Raw genomic sequence first — 5,221 nt, 5'->3', positions numbered from 1 at the left:
CTTGGAAGGCTGAGGTGGAAGGATCGCCGGAGCCCAGCGGGTCGAGGCTGCAGTGGCCGGAGCGGCCACTGTACTCCAGTCTGGGCAACAGAGTGAGACTCTAACTCAAATTAAAAAAAAATAAAAAAATTAAAAAAAAATCAACAAAAGATAAACAAATTTGCACAGAACACAAATATAATCACAGAGCTGAAGGAAGAAATAGTAAAACAGAATGCCAAAATTTAGAAGATGCTTGCAATGACATTATGCTTGCAGATGATGACGGCTTAGTGATATCTTATCAGGATGGTGATATTTTCATTAGCCATTCTCACGAAGAAACACACAAAATGTCAGAAGAAGCAAATAAAAATTTGTAAGAAGAAATCGATGCCTTAGAATCCAGAGTGGAATCCATTCAGCAGGTGTTAGCAGATTTGAAAGTTCAGTTACATGCAAAATTTGGGAGCAACCTAAACCTTGAAGCTGATGAGAGTTAAATGTTATAACACTTTCAAAAATGTGTTTAATGAACTTGAATACTGATTTTAAAAAACACTAACTGTCAATGACATGTAGAACAATATCAGTGAGTCTCACAAATACATAAAGTCTTCCTTTGATATTGTCTTTCAGATTTCTGAGGCTCACCTCTTTAAAAGAGATGTTGTCTTTCTGGTTTTTAAATGGGATAATTTCTGCTGATCTATCTTTAAGTTCACTAATTTTCTTCTATCATCTCTATTCTGCTATTAAGTTCATCTGATACAATTTTAATTTAAATTTTAGAAATTTTTATTTATTTATTTTGAGTTGGCATCTCACTCTGTTGCCCACGTTGGAGTGCAGTGGCATGCTCACAGCTACTACAGCCTCGACCTGGTGGGTTCAGGCCATCCTTCCACCTCAGCCTTCCAAGTAGCTGGAGCAACTAGGCATGCGCCACTATGCCTGACTAATTTTGTTTGGATTCGTTATAGAGATGAGGTCTCTCTAAGTTACCCAGGCTGGTCTCGAACCTCTGGGCTCAGGCAGTCTTCTTGCCTCAGCAAAGTGTTGGGATTACAGGCATGTGCCACCGTGCCCAACTTTTGTATTTTTTATTTATTTTATTTATTTATTTTTTGAGTTGGAGTCTCACTCTGTCACCTAGACTGGAGTGCAGTAGCTGCTGCCTGCCACTGCAGCCTCGACCTGCTGGGGTCCGGCGATCCTTCCGCCTCAGCCTTCCAAGTAGCTGGAACTACAGGCGCGCTACCACACACTGCTAATTTTTTTGATTTATTGTAGAGATGAGGTCTCGCCAAGTTGCCCAGGCGGGTCTCGAACCCGCAGGCTCAGGCAGTCCATTCACCTCAGCCTCCCAAAGCACAGAATTACAGGCTGAGCCACCCAGCCCGGCTAATTTTTCATTTTCAAAAGGATCAAGTAACCCACTCGGCACAGTATGACCTATTCTTTCAATGTCTTGAAGGCAGCACCAGAACTTTTTCAGCAGCATCCAGTGTGATGATACAAATAACTGAAGGAAACAACTATCTTCCGAGTCCCCTATTTACCTGGATTACTTCAAACAAAAATGTTAATGTTGCTGAAGTGAGCTGAAGCATATTCTGAAATCCCCATATCACCTGGCCCCTCTGAGCAATTTAAACTGCCTTCGTATTTCTTTTTGTTTTCATCAACTCTCTCACAGACAATGAAACTGCCATCATACTTCAAGCTCATAATACTAATGGCAATTGTAGCTGCAGCAACAGAGATGAGCCTTCAGCACAGGAGAACTCGGCTTCTGGTCTCGGACCAGGGTATGAGAAAGACTGGGGGTGTGAGTCGTAACTCCTGTCATGTCACTGTCGCGCTGAGCCAGTCCTATATTCTTATTCTCACCCCTTTTGGCAACACCATGAATTTGTAAAATGGTTTTGTGGAGGCAGAGCAAGTTTGTGGTTGGCACGATGAATCTCTCTGACACCATGCTGGGATCTGTTTGTCGACCTCTTTTCTCTATTGAAATCAGTCTATCCATCTATGATTCTATCACTGGAAAAAATGGAGACAGATTACAGAGATAAGATACACATAAAGTCACAAGTTTAATATGCAAAGTGTAATATGACAAACTAGAAAAAGGTAGGACATGACCCACAAATTTGGCTTAGACCTACAGAGTAGCAAAAGGGGCAAACACAGTGACAAGAGTTAGTGTGTACAAGAGTATTATGACACATTTTTACGAGACACAGTTTTCGGTACTAAACCTAGAGAGAAATTTGTGCTATGGGGTCTTTATAAAATTGAAAAATGTATTCTAGGCCAGGAACAGTGGCTCTTACCCATAATCCCAGCACTTGGGGAGGCCAAGGCGAGAGAATCACTTGAGCTAAAGAGTTCAAGATCAGCCTGAGCAACACAGCGAAACCTCATCTCTACAAAAAAATAAAAAATTAACCAGGCATGGGGATGCATGCCTGTAGTCCCAGCTACTCGGGAGGCTGAGGGGTGAAGGATCGCCTGAGCCCAGGAGGTTGAGGCTGTGATGAGCCATGAGTTGCCACTGCACTCTAGCCTGGGTGACAGAGTTAGACCCTGACTCTGAATGAATGAATGAATGAATGAATAAATAAATAAATAAAACCATATTTTAAAGAACTGGGAGTGAAGTCCAGTAAATAGTTTCACAAGACTCTTTTTAATAATATATTTCAATGCAGGCTGGTAGAATTATGTCAAAGGGTAATATTATTAAAGTAATTCTACAAGAAATACTGAAATTTTTCACAATAAAACATCTTGAATATGCAGGAAGTGCAGGGGGGGCGGCTCCATAAATTTTTCCTGGAAGTAACGATGTACCACCTTCTTTTAGCAAACCCAACCAATGAAGTTGTAACTGAGATGTCTCAACTGATCCTGTCTTGTACATGTCAAGATGTCTTCTTAGCACTCTATATGCCATGGAACTGAAACCTGGCATTAAAAGAAAATTCAAGCCGGGCTCGGTGGCTCAGCCTGTAATCCTGCGCCTTTGGGAGGCTGACGTGACTAGATTGCCTGAGCCCGCGGGTTCGAGACCCGCATGGGCAGGCGAGACCTCATCTCTACAATAAATCAAAAAAATTAGCCGTGCGTGGTAGCGTGTGCCTGTAGTTCCAGCTACTTGGAAGGCTGAGGCGGAAGGATCGCCAGAGCCCAGCAGGTAGAGTCTGCGGTGGCCGGGAGTGGCCACTGCACTCCAGTCTGGGCGATAGTGAGACTCCAACTCAAAAAAAAAAAACAAAAGAAAATTCAGTAGTTTTATGAGTAACAAATGGTTTTTGGTTACATGGTGTATTATATAGTAGTGATGAAGTCCAGATCAATCACCTCCACTAGTACATGTTGTACGTAATAGGTAATTTGTCATCTCTCAACCCCTTCTCCTCCCCTCTCTGAGTTGTCAATGTCCATTGTGTCATTCTATATGACTGTGCAGACTCATAGCTTATCTCCCACTTATAAGTTAGAACATGTAGTATTTGGTTTTCCACTCCTTCACTTAGGATAATGATATCTAATTCCATCTAAGTTGCTGCAAAAGACATTACTTCATTCTTATGAATGAATAGTATGCTTATGATGTGTAACAATTAAGTTTGCAGACTTGCCAATGTGTGCTTATGGTGACAGCACTATATGAACAACTCGGAAAGGTTTCATAACCTTGAGATATATCAGTATCTCACAGCAGTGTTTGTGCCAAAGTGTGGTGATATCTTGCTGAGTGGTATCCATTATTATTGTTGCATGTTTTTGTGTGTCATCATGAGAATGTTGGAGCTTGAATGAGAGCCACAAACAAACATTAAATTTCTTGTTAAACTTGGCAAGAGTGGAAAAGAAATCATGAACATGTTAGTACAAGTTTATGGGGATAATGCTGTGAAAAAAATGACAGTGTACAAATAAATGAATTAAACATTATTCTGAGGGGAAAGAAAGTGTAACTGTTGAAGAGAGGTCAAGATGACCAGTAACAAGCAGAACTGATAAAAAAACATTGCAAAAATTCAGTGAATTGTGCATTAAAATTGTCTGACTATGGGAACCATAGCAGACCCAATAAACATTGATAGAAAAACAGAAAAATGTTAACTGAAAATCTTTGGATGAAAAAGGTGTGTGCAAAAATGGTACCAGTGGAGCTTTTGCATCACAACAATGCACCAACTCACACAGCACTGTCTGGGAGGAAGTTTTTGGTCAGTTAACAAATAACTAGCCGGGCTCCGTGGCTCAGCTTGTAATCCCGCACCTTTGGGAGGCTGAGGTGAGTGGATTGCCTGAGCCTGCGGGTTCGAGACCCGCCTGGGCAGCGAGACCTCATCTCTACAATAAATCAAATCAGCCAGGCGTGGTAGTGCATGCCTGTAATTCTGGCTACTTGGAAGGCTGAGGCGGAAGGATGGCTGGAGCCCAGCAGGTCGAGGCTGCAGTGACCGGGAGTGGCCACTGCACTCCAGTCTGGGCAACAGAGTGAGACTCCAACTCAAACAAAACAAAACAAAACAAAACAAAAAAATAACTGTATTGGAACACCCTCCTTACTCCCCTGATCTAGCTCCCAATGACTTTTTTCTTTACCTGAAGGTAAAGAAGATATTGAAAGAAAGACATTTTAATGACATTCAGGACATCAAGGATAATATGACCACAGCTCTGATGGCCATTCCAAAAAAGAGTTCCAAAATTGCTTTGATGGATGGACTAGGCACTGGTGTCAGTGCATAGCTTCCCAAGGGGAGTTCTTTGTAGGTGGCTGTAGTGATATTCAGCAATGAGTTAATAGTATTTTTCCTAGGACGAGTTCATGATCTTAATTGTCAGATCACACACATGCGTGCGTGTGTGTGTGTAGACATTTTCTTTTTCCCATGACACAAATAAATGATCTGAAAGGATCTATTTACTCTCACCACCATCTCATCCTCACATTTCTTTTTTTATGAGTTTCTCTGAAACTTTTTCTGACATTGCAATGGGCATTCTAGTATAGGCATCATGGCTTTTGAAAATTGCATCAAGTTTTTAATCTAGTGAGTAATTTGTGTCAACTATGGACATGCAATAGGAGGTACCATAAAGAAAGAGTGCCATTAACAGTGTCTTTCATCTAATTTGTGACCAATCCCTCTCCCTACCAAGCAAAACAAAAGAAAATAAATCCAATATCAGGCATATGGTTCTTAGGTGGTAGAAT

At 41.4% G+C, this 5,221-nt stretch overlaps 1 pseudogene; it reads left to right on the top strand.

Moving 5' to 3' along the window:
- The window catches only part of LOC110596732, a 667-nt pseudogene extending 185 nt beyond the window's left edge, over positions 1 to 482 (top strand).
- Positions 483 to 5,221: the final 4,739 nt, after the last annotated feature.

Source organism: Carlito syrichta, unplaced genomic scaffold (assembly GCF_000164805.1).
Source record: "Carlito syrichta isolate Samal-C Ts95f unplaced genomic scaffold, Tarsius_syrichta-2.0.1 Scaffold313324, whole genome shotgun sequence".
NCBI lineage: Eukaryota > Metazoa > Chordata > Mammalia > Primates > Tarsiidae > Carlito > Carlito syrichta.
Note: the sequence above shows the minus strand (reverse complement) of the source record. Positions and strands in the feature narration are given on the sequence as shown.